The sequence below is a fragment of the Rhipicephalus microplus genome, chromosome 3, assembly GCF_043290135.1.
Source record: "Rhipicephalus microplus isolate Deutch F79 chromosome 3, USDA_Rmic, whole genome shotgun sequence".
In the NCBI taxonomy this organism is placed as follows: domain Eukaryota; kingdom Metazoa; phylum Arthropoda; class Arachnida; order Ixodida; family Ixodidae; genus Rhipicephalus; species Rhipicephalus microplus.
The window spans coordinates 265,089,312-265,109,609 of NC_134702.1; the positions used below are offsets into that span (position 1 = coordinate 265,089,312).

The 20,298-nt window shown below is 44.9% G+C and overlaps 1 pseudogene; it reads right to left on the minus strand.

Annotated features, from left to right (window-relative positions):
* Positions 1–20,298, minus strand: part of LOC119164365 (zinc transporter 7-like) — a 642,854-nt pseudogene that overhangs the window by 182,720 nt on the left and 439,836 nt on the right.

Consider the following 20,298-nt stretch of genomic DNA (forward strand, 5'->3'; position numbering starts at 1 on the left):
ACTTGCTCCCACGACGTGATACTTGGATGGGATTTTTTCGTCGCGCCACCACGCCGTAACTCACTGCGCTCGCGCGCAGGTAGAATTTTCCGCGCTTTCAGATGCGCCACCTGCCGACAATGAGCGCACTCACCTTGGCAAGCTTCTTGTTGCTTCCGACGTTTATGTTCCTCCTCCTAGTGGCATTATTGTCCTCGTCAATCGCCCTGAATCGTCCGTCTCTACCATTGTGTTCTCCCCATCTGACGTTTTCAGTCGTCGCCACGGTACGTCTCTGCCGTACGCCGTTCTGCCACCTCACCAAGATACTTCAGGAATTGTCGTTTGCAATCCTACCTCATTCCCTCTCACCTTAACAGCTCACAAAACACTGGGCTATGTTCATCCTGTTGATGACAACGTTATTGTGCCTATTGAGTCCCACGACACTGGCAAGCAACTTCAACTGAACGCTGTTACACCTCCGACTACTCCTCGGATATCTTCAATTGTTTCATCGACAGCAAGCTTTCTCCGGATCAACGGGACCAGTTAATAACCCTTCTACGTGAATTCCGAGATTCATTTGACCTTCCTCAAAAGGCACTGAGTCAAACTAACACCGTCGCTCACACAATATACACTGGAAGGCACCCTCCTTTGCAGCAACGCCCCTACCGCGTATCACCCAAGGAACGAAGTGTAATTGCAGAGCAGGTGGACGATATGCTTCAGCGCGGCGTCATCAAACCATCTGCTATTCCCTGCTCTTCACCTATTGTGCTAGTGAAGAAAAAAGACGGTTCAATTAGATTTTGTGGCGACTACCAGCGACTGAAGAAAATTACACAGGAAGATGTATACCCTCTACTCCGCATCGACGACGCTATCGATTGCCTACAAGGTGTCGAATTCTTTTCTTCGCTGGACTTACGTTCAGGTTACTGGCAGGCTCCGATGGCAGTGTGACCGTCCCAAAACAGTGTTCGTTACACCGGATGGCTTATACGAATTCATGGTTATGCCACTCGGTCTGTGCACTGCACCTGCAACGTTTGAACGAATGACGGACAGCATTTTACGTGGCCTTAAATGGCAGATTTGCTTGTTACCTTGATGATGTTGTCGTATTCTCTCCTGATTTTCCTACCCCCGTTGACCGTCTGCGCACTAATCTTCAGTGTCTTACTAAGGCGAACTTCCAGCTTAGCCTAAAGAAGCACCGCTTTGGGGCTTGCCATCTTATTACACGTAGTCACATTGTGTCAAAGGATGGAATTTGCCCCGACCCAGATAAAATTCGAGCCGTAGCCAACTTTCCGAAGCCGACTTCATTCAAAGAACTTAGAAGCTTCATCGGCTTGTGCTCGTATTTTCGCCGTTTCGTCCACAACTTTGCATCAATAATAGCCCCACTAACGAAACTACTGAACGGTCCAGCTAATCTTTCTAACTGGACCTCGGCATGTGACGAAGCTTCCCTTGCACTGCGCCGCCTGCTTACGTCCCCACCCATCCAACGCCATTACGACCCAAGTGCCCCCAATGAAGTGCACACAGATGCCAGTAACCTTGGTCTGGAAGCAGTACTCGCGCAACGAAAGCCCGGTATACCAGAGTACGTCGTCGCATATGCAAGCCGCGCACTCACAAAAGCGGTGATGAACTACTCAGTACCTGAAAAAGAATGCCTCGCCATCATTTGGGCGTTAAGAAAGCTTCGTCCTTACTTGTACGGACGGAGTTTCGACGTTGTGACAGATCACCACGCACTTTGTTGGTTGGCGTCACTAAAAGATCCTTCAGGTCGCCTTGGACATTGGGCTCTTCGCCTACAAGAATTAGACATTCATGTATTCTACCGCTCAGGACGAGAACACTCTGATGCGGACGCCCTCTCACGATCACCAGTGCGATCCAGCGCAGACCTGCATTCGGATGCCAACTTCTTCATCGCTCCCATTTCCGTCTCAAACATGTAGTCTGAACAGCCCAAAGACCCATGGATAACATCTCTCCTTAACATTCTTTCCGACTCTTGAACGTCTACGTACCACGCTCTTCACCACCAAGTCACGCATTTCGCGATACGGGACGCGCAACTATACCGCAGAAACTACGACGTGGATGGTCATAAACGGCTCTTGGTTATACGACGCCACATTCGATCTGATGTGTGTGCATATTTTCATGCCGACACACAACATGCTCACGCTGGTGTGTTAAAACATATGAGCGGGACCGCCAGCGTTACTACTGGCGTGGTATGTACACTTTTGTACAAAAATACATTCGGTGCTGTTCATTATGCCAACGACGAAAGACAGCGGCCCATTCACCCAGATTATTTCAGCCTCTACCGTGTCCGGCGCGCCCTTTCGAGCGCATTGGAATCGATTTATATGGCCCCCTTCTTTACACTGCCGCTGGAAATCGATGGATCATTGTCGGCGTCGACCAACTGACGAGGTATGCTGAAACAGCTCCACTACCTACGGCTGGTGCACATGACGTAGTCAATTTTGTTTTACGACGCTTCATACTGCGTCACGAGGCACCACGTTAACTACTAAGTGATCGAGGGTGTGTATTTTTATCCGAAGTTTTACAACAACTTCTGCAGGCATGCTTCACGGTGCACCGCAACTCTGCAGCCTACCACCCAGAGACCAACGGTTTAACTGAGCGCTTCAACGAAACGCTAGGAGACATGCTCGCCATGTATGCCAATTCCGACCAATCAAACTGGGATGTCATTCTCCCGTTTGTGACCTATGCGTACAACACCGCGACGCAGTCAACCACAGGCTTCTCGCCTTTCTTTCTTATATGGGCGTGAGCCACGCTCCACCCTTGACACCATTTTGCCGTATCGTCCCGACGTCTCAGAGTTCAACCCTCTTTCTGAAACTGTGCACTACGTTGAAGAGTGTCGTCAGTTGGCGCGATCATTCACCTCGGACAAGCAAGCACTCGAAAAAGAACACCACGACCGCGACCAGCAAATCGAGACTTTTGCCGTGGGCTCGCTTGTCTGGCTCCGACTGCCCTTCCACTCTCCAGGTCTGTCTTCTAAGTTTGCCCCCAAGTCTTACGGTCCTTATCGCGTCGTCGAACGTCGATCTCCTATCACATACGTGATCGAGCCAGTCACGCCATCTACAGACAGGCGATGCTTTGGTCGTGAGACTGTCCACGTGAGTCGTCTCAAGCCCTATCATGACCCACTCCTACTCGTGTCACTTTGACTTGCCAGGATGGCTCGTCTTCATCGCCGGGGTATTGTAAAGAGGAAGAAGATTAGGTGCCGCAGTGGGTCATGCCTTTAGCGAGAGGAGCCGAGCGCGAGCTGTGATTCCTGCATCGGTAGCTCCCGCCCGCTTTGCGCATCAATAGACCTGCTGTGCAAGTACTACTTACGCCAATAAACTCCGTTTCAGCCGGAACTTCTCGGTGAGCGGAAGATGAAGACAGCCGAGTAACTGTTCTCAGCTACTTGCGACGTGTTTATTTTGAAAAGACATCGACACAGGAGCCGAATGCCCTTCTTGTGCCCGTGTTTGCACGCCCTGCTTTTATATGCGAAGCATTTCATAGTCGCATCTACTCGCAAATCCGGCGTTGGTGGTGTCGTCGACACCCCCACTCCACATGCTCGCGTCTCGGGCTAACTTTGCTCCCTCTCCATTCCTTTCTCGCCTCGCAAGGCCAATGCATGCGCAGTCTGTTAGTTAAAATCTACTGATCACGCTGCACGACTGTTCACTGTTCACTGGTGCGTGTAGGCTCTGCATCACACGTTTGGAATTCAATCAAAGGCGTCTTACTTGGATTTCGCTTGACTCGACACTTCGCTTGACTCAAGTAGAAGTGGTGGAAGCAATATAACATGCAAGCAGTGGTGGGGCACAACCCAGCATCAGCGTCCCTCGAATCGTTTAAGGCAGCGCTTCTCCTTCATCCAATAAATAAGAATAATAAAGACGAAATAACAATTACACATTGTCAAACGATACCCAAATACGGAACATTAACGTGATACCTCCACCTCTTAGAGACGTAATTTACTCGAGTTTGACCCATGGGAAGGTGCGGGTGGCTTTTTTTTTCAGAATGAGGAGAGCTAAACGGCTTTTGTGGTGTTTAACAGCATTGTTTACGACCACAATCACTTTGAGTTGTAGGCGCAGGTTCACCCTCAATAAAAATACATTTGTTTTACTAGTATGTGTGTTTCAGCACCACGACATTATGCATTTATGTTCCTCACAAATAAATTGAGTTATTTTTTGTTGTGATTTGCACTTGTGTATGCAATTTTTTTCCTTATGTGTTACGTCGCTAGCATCAGCTTTTTCAGAGAAAAAAAAAATGCCCACATGCTCGTTTCGTTCGTTTTTTATGTTACCACTCCATTTCACGTGTACTGGCTGCTCAGCACAAGCCACGCCGAAATGACTGGGAACCATCTAGATAATGTTGGAACATTGCGATGAGATTACGTGGACAACGCACTTATGAGACCTGGTCCTGCAATGTATGTGGTTGTAAGCAATAACACTGGAATCTTCAATAGTGTGGTCAATACAGGGTCAATGTGGACTAGCCACATTGATCATGTATGTCGTCAAGCGCTAAAAAATTATGGTATTTGCGCCGCACTTTACCTAACGCCCTTCGAGATACTAAACTGCTTTTATATAAATCACTCATTCGCCCTGTTCTCGAATATGCATCCGTAGTTTGGTTCCCTTACAAACACCGTGAAATAAGCTTGCTAGATAACATTCAGCGAAAGTCTATCCATTTCATTTTTCATTACTATAGCCGCAACGTCTCGCAGACCACAGCCCTTCAATCATTAAACATCCCATCACAACTCTCGCGATACCAACACGAAGCTTTCAGATTTTTATACGGAATGATTAACTCCTCCTCCGGCCTTGGTCATGGTAACCTCATCACATATACTGATGATAGTTGTACCCGCACTTCCCACGCTTTGAAAGTAACACCTTGCTTTGCTCGTACTAATACCTTTAAATACAGTTTTTTTCCGCGTGCAATAGAACTGTGGAATTTCCTGCTTGGTAGTATTCGCTCCTTACCACTAACCGACTTCATAGTTGCTGTCGATGAATATCTTACTGACGCGTAATTAACTTCGTTTTTACTTTTGCTTTGTTACGACTGTACTTGCTTCACAATTTGTATTATTTGTTTGTATTTTTTTTCTCTGTTGCCTAGTATTAAATAACTTCCCGTTTCTGCGATAGCCCTGAATAGGGCTGCAGTATGCATAAATAAATAAATAAAATAAAAATAAAATAAATAGTTCGTTTATATAACCTGAAATGATTCACCGCTGGACAGATCATCAACGACTGGCGTTCTGTTAGCTGGTTTCAGTCTAGAGGGTGTCATGCTTGTAGAATTACATTTTGTCGCTGATTGATGCCTTCGTCAGCATCCCCACATCATGAAAGTAGAACGCTGCTGTAGGGTTTAACGCCCCGAATATGTAGGGTTTAACGCCCCGAAACGACCATATGACTATGAAACATGCCGTAGTGGAAGGCTCGAGAAATTTTGACTACCTGGGTTTCTTTAACGTGCACCGAGATCTGAACACACGGGCCTACAACATTTTCGCCTCCATCGAAAATGCAGCTGCCGCAGCCGCAGCTATACCATCCCGCAAAGTGCGAGTCAGCAGCCGAGTACCTCAGCCACTTCATTACCGCGACGCGGCAACAGAACGTTGATCGTATAAGGCTTCGACCATGTGCCATTGGCTACACTAAACCCAATCAATGCCCCTGATGCCTGTAAAAACGGCTTCACCTTGAACGATATGATGAAGTTCAAATAAAAAAATAAAAAAAGTTGAAAGTGCAGACGAACTTGCTAAGTGTTCACGAATATCTTTAGTTATAGAATGTTGGACACTATTCTGAGCTTGTTGTGAAATAAAAAGTCGTGAAAGCTACACCGAAATTCGAAAGCAATGACATAAAACTTTTTTTGAGCATTCACGCCTTTCTGCATCATTTTTTGTGAAGACGACTGCGAATTCTTTACGAGCATAATGAGGCACGCAGATCAGGAAGGAACGATTGAATTAGTGTTTCGTTTTTCCGCTTTCGTGAGCCTTCATGTGAGCTGCTATTTTCTTCAAAGGAATTTTCTAGTATAATCGCATACACCTTTTTAAAAAAGAAATCTATAAATATACGACAAGCGGATTTGTCTGTGTGTTGGAAATGTTCTCAGTTGAGTTCATTGGCACATATCAGCATTTAAGAGGAAAAAGCGCTAGACGATAAGGAGTGTCGCAGACTAGCAACGTTTTATTTGAACAATAAATATTCACAAATATTTACGCAAAAAAGCACACGAATTCGCAATATAATTAATGCAGGGAGCAATTCATAAACAGCTTCTAAGTGACCATCACTCTAACAGACGTACTACGAGAAGTCATTTGGAAGTATATCAAGAACAACCGAAACAGCTATCCCTTGCCTCTTAACTGAGGAAAGGACTATAACGGATCACTTGTAGAAAGCTGAAAAACTTATAATCAACTTATAATCAAACTTGTATTGAAAAACCTAAACGCTTGTAATCAGCCAGTGTTTTCAAAAAGGACTGAACACTCACAGATGTTGTCTTCTAAATATATTGGATACAATGGCTGAAATCGAAATTGATTGTGTGGTTTGTATAGTCTGCTGCGTAACCTTGACGTCTACTGCGTAAACTACGGCTACGGGACCTGATGGTACATCTTGTCATTTACTTAAAAAGTGCCAAGATAATATTGCATAATACTTATGCATAATGTACAAGTTGTTTCTAGATACAGGCGTGGTTCCAAAGGATCAGAAAACAGCTGATGTCGTAGCTGTGTATAAGGCAGGGAGCAAAAAACTTGTACAAAGTTATCGTCCTGTAAACATAATTTCAACCTGTGCCATATTATTAGAGCTCAACCATTTTCACGCGTTCTTCAAAGATCCTGAATCCGGTCATTTTTTCGCTCATGCTCAGCATAGATTTCGGCAGGGTCTTTTCATAGATAACACAGGTAACTGAGATTCAGCATCGATAAAACTTGTTTGGGTAGTTGATTAGTCGTCATATTGTAAGATTTTAGCGCAACCTTGACTCTCGCAAGCACTCACACAAGCACTCACGCATCCACCTAGTAACGCACACGACACACAGTGCTTTTTTTTTACTACCTACTGTTTATTGCTCCTATATGACGTTGTTATATACGTACAGATAAATGCGCAAAGGCATTAATTAACAGAGCTGCGCCTGTGGAAAGCCGACAGCACGTGAGGTATATAGCTTCGCATCACAATAAGGAAGTGCTGCGTGTCGTGTGTGTTACTCGGGTGGATGTGTGAGTGTTTGCGAGAGTCAAGGTTGCGATGAATTCTTACAATATGAGATTTAGCATGAGAGACTCATTGCGCTTTACCGTAGCACTATTGTTGATGCATCATTCTTAATTTTGCGCAAGACATTTGACTTGGTGCCACTTGATTTGATAGATGTTAAGCTTGATCATTTAAATATTATTGCTAAGTTGCAAACCTGGCTCCAGAATTATTTAAGTGGTCGTGAACAGTGTAATGTTTTGAATTGCAAAAAGTCTTTTTATGAAAACGTGACTTGAGTTGTGCCACAATGCAGTGGTTTGGGTCCGCTTTTATTCTTGGTATATATAAATTAAATGGTAGATGACATAATATTGTTCATAAAACTATTCGCAGATCGTCTACCGTCACGTCACTTCAGTCTGAGACACCGAATCATTGCATGATCACTTAAACACAGTAGCACGTTGGTGCTCCACATGCAATATGTTCCTAAATACCTCGAAATGCAATCACTTCAGCTTTGAAAAAAGCATTTCAGCAATCTAGTACATCCAATAAATCCATTACTTAAGAGTTTATTTGACAGAATCTTGGCACTGGAACATACACATAGACCAAATGATCTCAATAGCTAGCAGAATGTTGTTTGTTATTCGCTGAAGCTTTCACTGCGTCACAAAAGAGGTAAAAGAGACTTATTACTTCCTACACGTGAGGTGAATATATTACTATGCTTGAGTTATCTGCGACGCAGCTCAAAAGTATCGTGCAGAAACGATAGAAAAGGTTTAATATCAGGCAACCCCATTCGTAAGCAAGAGGTATGATTCATCCGCAAGTATTTCAAAATTGAAGGCCCCATTAGGCGGGAAAACTCTACATTCTAGATGGAGGAAACTTCAAATAAAGCTTTTGCGTTGCATAGATTATAACCAAACAGGAATATATAGGTCGAAATACCTATTAGCACCAATATATTGCCCTAAGAGACACCAACACTCGCATACAATAGAAAAATAATCATTCAACACCTCTAGTTTCCCCAACTCCTTCTTTATAACAAAAATTAGAGAGTGAAGTGAGCTTCCATGAGATATAGTCCGCTTGAGGGACAACGGTGCTTTTTTTGTCTTTGTGGTAATATGGCATAAGTATCTCACATTTTGTACCTGTTTGCTATGTGCCATATCATACCAAAATTTCATTTAGGTACAGAGATTATACCAGGTTGTTATTTTTATAATTTTTGTTAAATTATTGTGTAATATCACAGAAATGTTATTTATCGTACTCACTTTGTATATACACCCCCCTGCTGTATTGCCACTGCGGCGTTGCAGGTACTATGTAAATGTAAATCTGTGAATCACTGCTGTGCAGTGAGCGGCAGTGAAGGAACTCATACCTGACCATAATGAGGATTGCGATAAACATGGAGCAAATGGGGTCTGCCTGCAGCCAGCCGAATTCGTTGATCAATATGGCAGATACCATGACTCCCACGCTGCCCATGGTGTCGGCGAGTACATGAAGGAGTACACCTGCGTATAAATAGTACCGCATCAATTTACGCTTTCTCCAAACTTTTATTAAAAGTTACCGCATATCCACACAGGAATGTTATGAGTGGGCGAACCACAGGGCGATCATTCAGGTAACCCCATAAATTGGTCATTTTAACCCGCAAATGAGTGACAAAAACGTGTGTACAATATATACAAAGTTGTTTTATTTGCCGTATATGGTATTCAGGTGCGGAGTTCATTTTTATTCAACATGTAAACCAAGTAATTATTGCGACAGTCATCGCCAGCAAACTCTTGCTGGAACCCACCATTGGCGTTGGTCTCAAATTGTTGGTTTTGAATGTGGTCAATTTTTGTCACATCTTTGTGAAACCACAGGCTATCGCACACCATGCGGCTGTGCCCGAAACTCTGGTCAAGGAAATCACGCTTCCACCGAGAATTGGTGCCCCCAACATCAAGTAGTGAAGGCCTCTTGTGTTTTGCCGCCTCCAGGTCTACTTGCTGGCGTCGCCGTTCTGCTGCTGCTTAGACTCCAATAAACTCCGGGTCCACCCACAGTCTACGTCACCATGGTGCGGCAGCAATACGTGCCCATGATGGCGCTTTCAGTTAGCCGCCTTTTTGTTCATAGCAGGTGCAAACATCCTTGGCTGAAGAGAAAAAGAAAGTGTGCGTCGGTAGTGAATGCCCTTGGGCCCCACAGTCGACACCGCCAGACCCGCAACACTCGACACAGCCAGACCCGCATCATAGGCGAGCTGTACACGTCTGTGAGCGTGCTGCGGGACTCCACTAGTCAGTAGCGTAGCACCATATTGCTCTCGACGTGGTCACATAACCCTCGTTTTGCAATGCTTCGAAAATTCGGGCTTGGGACTTGCAGCCCGCGAAAATATGAGAAGTGGTAGCGAGAACCGACGCTTGCTTCCCTTCACTGTCGAAGAGGAGAGAAGGTTCAAACACTTCTGGAATATTTTCATTTGTTACATGTGCATATTGCCACGCACACTTATTCTTTTGCTTTGGTTGTGATCGATTCACCGACAAAATCCGCCACCTACGCTCATCACTATTCGCATCAGTCTGATTGGAAACTTCGCTACTGCTTGAGACTGTTCTGTCGAGAATACGGGCGACTGAGTCAATTTTAGACGCAGTCCAAGAGCCAATGACAAAGCTAGAATGTGGGGTAAAGTATGGACACTGTCATTATTTATGAAAGAGAACACGTGATCGCATGACCTGCTCTCTACAATGGCTGCCTATATACAGTATCTTGCAGCGCTTGTGCAGCGGACATAACTTGTTTTGTTGCTAATACTTGACGCCAAAAGCCAACGTCTTTTATTTTGCTGTCGGTTGATGATGGCCCTGTAGGCAGCCACCGCAGAGCGCAGATCACGTGCTCACGTTTTCTCTTTATTAAAGCACGAAAGTGTAAAAAATCTGATTTATTTCACACATGTGCTGATCACTCGACGGCTGAGAACTGTTCTCGCCGTTATTAGTGCACAGCGTGAACTTTTATTTTGACCTTACATTTGCCAAACATGAGCTCAACAAATAAAAAATACTAAATACAAAAAAACGTGGCTGATCTCTGTAACATAAATGTAAACTGCGTCTTCACAGGGGTGGGTAGTTGAGCGCTAATTGTGCACTGTTTCGTCACAAAAGCGAATGATTCAATGACAGAGCAACAAAGAACAGGAACAGCTCAAACTTCCAGCGCGCCCGCCAAGCAGGAAGCGAGCACAAAATTAGCATACACAGAACGAGCGGGGGTCATCAACTGTCTTAGCTAGACATTAAAAAGAACGCTGCTAAATAAAATAAAGGCGCTCCAAATGAATGCACAAGTATATACAGTACGAGCGCGAACAACTATACACGCCAACGCTTACACGCCCGCCTGTTTCTTGTGCAGGTAAACAATCGCTATTTATTGTATGCATCGCGTACTCGTTATATGGTGTTAATTGTGCTGTCAAGCCTTACTTGTTGTGCAAGAATTGCCTATGAATGTGTGTCTCTTGTCTTAGAAGTGTTGCTTTTATCTGGCGACAATAGGAAAACCCTGGTCCCCCTACCCGTTCATCTCCTTCGGAAACAACCTCCGACATTTTACAAGTCATGCGAAATTTCCAAACAGGTCAAGCTGCGCTTTTAACCGAGATGAAGTCTCTCCGTACCAAACTGGCACAAAATGACAAAACACTCGGTAGTCTCACTGAAAGATTTGGAAAAATTTAGACTGCGCATCCCTCCTATTCCTTAAGAATGACATTAAGGAAGTACAGGCAATCGCGACGCAGAACTCGCGTGAAATTTCTAGTCTCACAGCTAGAGTAGATGATTCCGAGGATCGCGCCCAAAGATACAATCTTGTATTCTTTGGTCTGAAGGACAGCGCTAATGAAACATGGGCTCAGTGAGAACAATTAGCAATTGACGTATGCAGTAAAAACCTTGGCGTTCCGTTAGCACCAAAACACATTGAAAGGGCTCACAGAACAGGCCGTTTCGACCATGCCATAAGCAGACCCAAAATCGTTCGCTTTGCATTTTGGAAAGATAAAGATCGTGTACTATCATGCTCCAAAAACCTCCGAGGGTATTCATACAGCATCAGCGAAGATTTTTCACTGGGCACACGCCTCGCACGAAAAAGTAGCCGAGTTTAGCCGAGTTTGCCAAAGAAAAAAATAAACAGATAAAACTTCGATACAACAAGCTAGTCATCGATGGCGTCACGTACGTGTACGACAAAATCTCGGAAATCGTCATCCGGTGACCATCGTAGCTAACACCGAGTTCACGTCACGACCTGCAGTGTTCCGAACACGTTTCCGAATCACGGGAGTCTAGCACTTCCTTACGTTCTGCTGCTAAGACTTTCCAAGTTCAACTCATTCACACCAATTTAAGAAGTCTTATACCTAAACGTGACCAATTACTACAAATAATAGAAACTACCGAATGTGATTTCGTCGTACTAACCAAAACTTGGTTGAATGAGTCAATTTCTAATGCTGAGTTGGCACTTCATTTCCCTGGTTTTGATGTCTTTCGTTGCGACCGCATTGGTAGGCGGGGAAGTGGAGTGCTCATAGCGGCTCATAGCAGGTCGTTATGTAATGTTATAGAAATTTCCAGTAACATAGAAGTACTGTTTGTATCCTGCAAAGCACTTTATCCCCCCGCCATTATCGGTGTGTGCTACCGGCCACCTGACGCAGACCGGTCGTTTGTTGCTGAATATTATGACGTTCTGAATTCACTTTGTGACTCTTATCCCAATGTGCCAATTATACTACTTGGAGACTTCAACTTTCCCGAAATTGCCTGGTATGATTTGTCGTTAACTTCGTCCAAATGCAGCGCGGAAAGTGACTTTCACAGCTCGTTTACACCCCTACGAGAGAAACTGCTCAGTCATCAAGTATCCTCGACCTTTTGCTAACATCGCACCCAGAAACTGTTTTATCCGTCTCGTACCTGGCTGGGCTAAGTGACCATGCTATATTAAATGCTTCACTACAATTTCACTCCCCAAGATCCCGATGGAGGCGGAAATGTTGTAGGCCCGTGTACTCAGAATTGGGTGCACGTTAAAGAACCCCAGGTGGTCAAAATTTCCGGAGCCCTCTACTACGGCGTCTCTCATAATCATATGGTGGTTTCGGGACGTTAAACCCCACAAATCCATCAATCAATCACTCCCCAAGATCAAAAAGCGTAAAGAAAAAACTAACACTTTACGATAAAGGCAACTACGTGGCCATTAACAAGGAACTCGCAACATTGTAGAGCTGGTTTTGTGAAGATTTTTCACAACTCCCAGTCAAAACAAACTGGTGTCTATTCAAAAACAAATTGCACGATCTTATTCGTTCTTACATCGCCACCGTAATGGTAACAGAGCGACCGCAGACACCATGCTTTATGTGACACTAAAGTACCTAAAAAACAAAAAGAAGCGGCATTACCTGTCTGCTAAGTTATAAACACAGTGCAAGCGTGGGAAAAGTACCACGCCACTGAAAAACTGTTCGATTCACTCGCCGCGAAATCCAAACGCAACTTCTTTGCTTCAACGTTACCGAACATGGTAGACACTAACCCCAAGCAGTTCTGGAAATTAATCAACCCAAGCGCATCTAAAATGCTATCACTCTGTGACGAAAATGATCAACCCATTCCACTGCATGATACCGCACGCGAGTTGAACAGCGTTTTTGCTCGGTATTTACCGAAGAGCCTGATAGCGAATAGCCCTACTCGTCCCCGATTGAATATCTGGTAATGCCGGAAATCACCTTTGAGGCTGCTGGTATCGCTGCCTTAATCGACAGCCTCAAGATGACATCATCAGCTGGCATAAACGGCATCAACAACAAAATACTAAAAAGTACAAAGCAAGTCACCAGTGTCATTCTCTCGCATATTTCAGCAATCGCTTACCACTAGTACCCTACCACATGACTGGAAGGTGGTCAAGGTAATCCCAGTGCCCAAAAAGGTAACCCAGCGTCACCGAGAAACTATCGTCCCATCTTACTAACGAACGTATGCTCCAAATTAATGGAGCACATTCTTCATTAACATATTGCGAAGTTTTTTAGCTCTCCTAATTTCTTTCATCCCAGTCAGCATGGCTTCCAGAAGGGCCTTTCCTGTGACACTCAACTGGTTCTCTTCATTAATGACATCAGTTCTAGCCTTTATACTAACACTCCCTTTGACACACTATTTTTGAATTTTGAAAAAGCTTTTGATGAAGTACCCCATAACCTAAACCCCATACCTAAAGTACCCCATAACCTGAAGTACCCCATAACCTAAAGCTGTCTCGCCTAATCCTTCATCATCTAGTTTTTTACTGGATACGTGATTTTTGGTGTAACTGACAGTAATTCGTCTACGTTAACGAACGCTCCTCTTCTCTCACACCTGTTGCATCTGGGGTTCCTCAGGGAACGGTCCTCGGACCCCTGCTCTTTCTCATATACATTAAGGATCTTCCAACTAACATTTGGTCCGAGATATGATTGTTTGCAGACGACTGCTTGCTATACCGCCCCATTAACAATAATAACGATGTTTTATCCTACAATCTCACCTCAGTCAAATCTAAGATTGGTGCCACAAGTGGCTTATGTCATTCAACGCATCAAAAACCTCCCTTCTCACTTTTCCTCGAAAGAAGTCATACCCGGCTCGCGATTATACAATCAGTGGCTCTTTCTTATCCCCTGTTAACACCTACAAGTAATTAGGAATTAGCCTTACTTGTCACATATCGTTGCACACCCACATAACCAGCATAACAAGTTCTGCTAATTGCGTTCTTGGTTACCTGCAGCGTAATATTAGATTAGCACCCCTCAGTCAAACTTCTAACGTACTGCTGCTTAGTAAGGCCGAAGCTCGAATATGCATGCGCCCTGTAGGACCCATACCAACGTAATCACATTACCATGCTTGAATCAGTACATATTCGTGCCGTACGTTTCATTTTTTCGGACTATTCCTACAACTCTAGCTCATCAAAACTCAAATCCCAGGCCAACCTTTACAGCCTTGTATCACGCCGTCGAATCGCCCGCCTTTCTCTCTTTCACAAGCTCTTTCACCACTCACCCCAAGCCGATCTCATTGCTTCCGCACACCACCACTCATGCCGGACCAATCAGGAAAAGACAGTATACCCCCCACAAGCCCACACTGTCTCCCATCCTTCCTCTTTCTTCAACAAGACATCAAGGGACCGGAATGACCTTCCCACCAAGGCAGTGCTTCATCCCGACAAAGCCATCTTCAAATGCATCATAGAAAAGCTGTTTTTGTAGATATGCCCACCCCTCATGTAAAACGTCCCTTTTCTTTAGGAGCCTTTGAGGTATCATAAATAAACAAAATAAATAAACTATCAAAACTTTCTTTCGTGTGTGAGCAATGCACACCTTTTGTAAACGCTGCCGCGGCAGCTAGCAAAGCAAGTTCTTCCTCTCTTTAACAAATTTGCCTTCAAAGAAAACTTGCGGTGGTAGCACAAGAGGTACAAAACACACAAATTCCCAGATAACTGCACGCACAAGTGAGCGACCACGCCAGGGAACATCTGGAGGCTTTTTACTCGGCATTCTTCCTGTGGAATGTATGCGGCCTGTGCAGCTGATTCTGCGTCCTTGGTTTAAGAATCCGAATACCACAGCTGCTAAGGCACCGAGGATGGACCCATAAAGTGCTTGCAAATACGTGTTCTTCATCATCATCGTCGTCATCCTGACTTCACCTACTACAGAGCAAAGACCTCTCCCATAATCCGCCAATCAACTCAGTCCTGTGGCTTCTCTTGCCACGTTATTCATGCGAACTTTTCATCACATCAGCCCACCTAACCTGTCTCCTCTTAGTGCGTTTGCCTTCTCCGAAAATCCAGTCAGTTGCCTTTACTGACCAGCGGTTGTTGTGCCTACGTGCTACGTGCCCGGCTGATGTCCAATTCTTATACTTGATTTCAACTATAATATCCTAAACCCGGGTTTGTTCTCTGACCCACTTCTCTCTCTCTTTGTCTCTTGGTGTTACAGCCATCATTTCCCGTTCCATAACTCGCTGCGTCGTCCTGAATTTAAGCTGAACCCACTGTGTAAGCCTACAGGTTTACGCTGCATGGATAAGTACTGGCAAGATGCAGCAGCTATATACCTTCCTCTTGAGGGTAAGTGGTGGATTACCGTTATTGATTTGAGAATGCTTGTAGAATGTTATCCACGCCATACTTATTCTTGTAGTTATTTCAAGCTCATGGTTAGGCTGCACGATTGCAGCTGTCCAAAGTAGACATATCCCTTTACAACTATCAGCATCTCGCCAACTATCGCAAAGTGCTGTTTTCTGCCGAGACTGCTGTACATTAATTTATTTTGGTGCATACTGATTTTCAGACCTACTTTTCTGCTTTCCGTGTCCAGTTCAGTAATCATGAGCTGTAATTCGTCCCCTAAGTTACTGATCAAGGCAATGTCATCAGAAAATCGCAGGTTACTAGGATACTCTCCCTTAACTCTTATCCCTAACTCTTCCCAACCCAAGGTTCATAACCTCCTGTAAACAAGCCGTGAATAGCGTTGCAGAGATTGTGTCTTTTTGCCTAACACTCTTCTTTATTAGAATTTTGTCGCTTTCTTTATGGAGCACCATAGTGGCAGTTACACTCTGCAGATTCATTCCAGGATGTTTATATATGCTATTTCGACTCCTTGATTACGCAGTGTCTGCATGACGGCTGATATTTCTACTATAACTATGATGGCTGCGCATCCACTGTATATTCATTCTAGTGTGTTTATGTGGGGTTCTTTGATGCCCTGATTCCGTGTTGTCTGCGTTACTGCTGATGTCTCGACTAAGTAAAACGATTTCTCGTAATCTATTGAGGCTATGTACATGGGCTGGCTGTATTCCAGGCATTTCTCTATTACCTAATTGATAGTATGAATATTGTCTATTTTGAAGTAGCCTGTACGAAATCCTGCTTACGCCTTTGGCTGGTTGAACTCTAATGTCACCTCAATTTTGTTACTTATATTTTGTAAATAGTTTGTAGAGAACGGAGAGTAAGCTGATTGGCCTGTAACTTTTCAAGTGCGTGCCGTCTTCATTCTCATGAACTATGCTAATGTTAGTACGTTCCCCGCCCAACCTGGCCTTGACGTTGACTATTGACTGTGCTTGTACAAGTGCGTTAGCCAGACTCACCGATAGGACCCTACCATGATGCTCGCCCACTTAGTCTTTTACTTGGATGGCACCCCGCGTGTACGGTGCGATGGTCATGAGACCAAGCTCATCAGCTGGGACATATGCAATGAACGACTACGCGACATCTTTGCGTACCCGTCCGGTCTACAAATGGCCGCGTGACAAAAACTCGCCACCCGTGTGCAGTCATCAACCGAGTCGTACGTCTCGTACATACAGGACGTGCTCACATTGTGCCGGAAAGTGGACGAGCAAATGACCGATAGTGACAAGGTGGGCCAAATACTCGAGGGCATTGTGAACGACGCTTTCAACTTGCTTGTGTACAACAACGTCACAACTATCTAATTCATAATTAGAGAAGGCCGCCGCTTTAAAATGGACCTTTTCATAAATGGGCGCGTGCCACCTAGGCTGGCCACAAAACACTATGGCAAGCCGGAGCGCCGGCGGAGTGTCGTCTGCTCACGGAAGCGTTGGCTCATCGCGTTTCTGGCAGGGCGGGGGGGGGGGGGGGGCGTACGAACGCATCCTTGCGGGAATATCGTGCGTGATAACCCTGCTTTAATCTGCACTCATATAATAGGCACAACGCAGAGCAACATAAAGTCAGCAAACGGTTTAGAGACCCGGGAAAATGCTAAAGTACCCGTGAAAAAGCCTTCTGAATTTGAAACATTACTCGGCTTTCGCGGCGAGCACGCGTTCTTCGTTGGTTGTACTTACATGTAGTGGAGGCTTTCCTTTTTGTTTATTTCAAGCATGATCGTGCAGCTTTACTATTAGTACTCTGTGTTAAGGACTATCGCTCGTGATATGCTTCCGCGCAATACGCGGTGCGAGACCGGGGCACTTCGCGCCTCATCATAAATGTCAAAATCCGACCCTTACAAATAAGTTAGAGCCCCACTATGATGGCGGATCGGAATTCTAATCGCCTGTTTCGAAAAAATGTGCCTGAGAAACATTGCCCTCGGTACACTGAGAGTACAGTAAAAACCAGCTACCAGCACGCCTATAGATCGGGCATCAAGTGAGTACTGATGGGTGCGGAGATTACAAAGTTATTACAGTGCCGTGTCGCACTTCATAAAGCGAGAATATTCTGCACATTTGAATTCACAGTACTTTTTCTGAAACAGCGTAAAACATGCTGTCTCTGTGACGTTCCTGTTAAGAACTTAAAAAATTCGACTTGAATGCGCAAAAGGTGACAATGGAAAGAAATATATAACAGAATGATCGTTAGTGTGTAAAATTTACACAATATTCCATTTTACTGTTTGAGCTCCTGTGACCCCTTGCTTTATTGCAGTTTATTATTATGCTAATTTAGTAATTTGTTGTTTCGATGCAGATGGCTCTCCAAGCTGCAGAAAACATACAGTCATTTCTGTCATCTTTGCCAAAACGGCCATGGGCAGATCATCTGAAGGACTCGCCTCAGGCGTATTCAGAAGGAAAAATTCCGCAGAATATAGCATTCTCATGGTGGTAATAAGCACTCATTGCCTGGGTGCAGTATGTTCAAGCCAGAAAACATTGATAAGTACGCTGTTGAAGGCTGCTAACAGTGAGACTGTGACTCTAAAAGCAATGGTGGAAGCTTCATTCAGTGTGGGAAATGTATAGAATACCGCAGCGGCGCTTAGATCAGTTGGCAATGTTAGCTGACTGTGGGTGTCGCTTTTGTATCTGTAATAATGAAACTGCAACTAGCACTCTTTGTCCTGACACACAGAACCCCTCTTTCTCCCTCCTTTCTCCCATAAAAAAATGAGGTTCGCAAAGCCACAATAGGTGCGGTATCTAAGTTTATGGTGAATAACAAGGAGATACGATTGAAATTAACCAAGCAGTAAACAGCAAAATAAACACTAATAGTGCAATAAAAAAACTTGCAGAGTTTTTTTTATGGATTCAGCCATGACGACTAATTGCCTTGTTACACATGCAGCCTAAACCACGGTTACGCTAACAGCGGTTACGTTAACCGCGGTTTGCTAATGTTACGCGGCACACGAAACCGCAGTTATGCCGATAACCGTGGTTTTAAGAAACCGAGCTGTGGAAGCTAGGTTAGGCAGATAACCTTGAAAATGGCAGCGCTCACCACCAATGAGTGCATGCCGGCGAGCACGCGCGAAAATTACACGAGCCGGACGGCACAAACCACGCGTAAAGCCTGAGAAAGATGTGGAAAATCATTTGAGTGATATTCGGAGCACGTCACGCAACGCAAATGTGTACGCAGGAATTACAGCAGAGTTGAACGCTGAACCTCCGCCTGACGCAGAGCAATTAACACCAAAGCAATTCTGGAAGAACATAGACAATCTGAACAACAATTACCCGTAAGAATGCATGAATATACTAGGGGGAACGTATGGCATTTTTGCCTGGTCGCTGCTGATTGTATTCGGAGCTTATAAACGCAAGGAAGTGGCTCAATTGATTGTTCCACGCCAGATGGCGTTCGCCACCTTATCTGAGGATGATTTCGCACTGCGTAACGTCGGTGAACCGTGGCAGTGCTAACTCTGGTTGAACGTGGTCAACAGTGGTTGGTCGTAACAGTGCTTGCTTTGCCCGTGTAACATGGGTATTAAAGGCGAAAGCCGTTTTTTATTGAGTCAGTTTATGGGTCCTTCCCACACCCATCCGAAGATTTGCTGCACCCAAAGTGGTTTCGCGCTAGTTCTATGAGCGGAGGCATTCCAAACATTCAGTACCTCACCTGGTTTTTCTCGGCCTGAGTGATTAGTGGGCTGATCACACAGGCAGCGCAAAGCGACGATGTCGTGTTATGACATGATGACTAAATTGTCATGGTGACTTTAACCACTATGTGTAAAGTCCAGAACGTTAGAGAATGTGTCGCGTCACTGTTCATCGCTCTTGTTCACGCTACCGCCACAAGATGCCATAGGCACCGACGGAAAATTTTGTTTTTAGACAAAAACTGTAGGTGTCTCCTAAAACACTAAACTTGACCATTTGCGTCCGCGTCAGCGACGTCGAGTGATCCGAAAAGTCATCACTTGTTGATGACAACATATATGACGTCAGACACCACCAAAAAAGTGACATCATCAAAACCCCATGTGACTTCACGTGACACGCCATCACGTGATATTCGATATTGGCCAAGGTGGTCTGATCATGGAGGCAATGAAGAACCTCAATATGTGCAGCAATTTTTCGAAGGGTGGTGTAGATGGTGGTGGGCATGGGCTTGGGATGGTGGGCACGTCCGATGCCTTCCGCGTCCTATGACGCCCAAGAACAGAGCAGGTTTGTCTGCCACTTTTCTTCTTCGAGATGTTCTGTGATAATTCAGGCTATATGTGGCGAGCACTACAACCTAGTTGACGTGCATGAAAGTTGGGGCTCTAAGAAGTAGCCGTTTCTTCACAAGAGCAGCATCTTACGCCAGCCAAAATAACTCGCGGCAAGCGATGAATGCAGGTGAAAACGGGAAAGCGTCGCTCGCTCTGCACGCCCGGCACTCCACTTTTTCATAATGATCCAGGCCTGATTCGCCAGGAGAAGGCGCGGCCCTGCGATTTCTGGAAAGGTCCGACGCACTTAACAGCCGCTCTACCACTCGTTCACCATCACCGCAA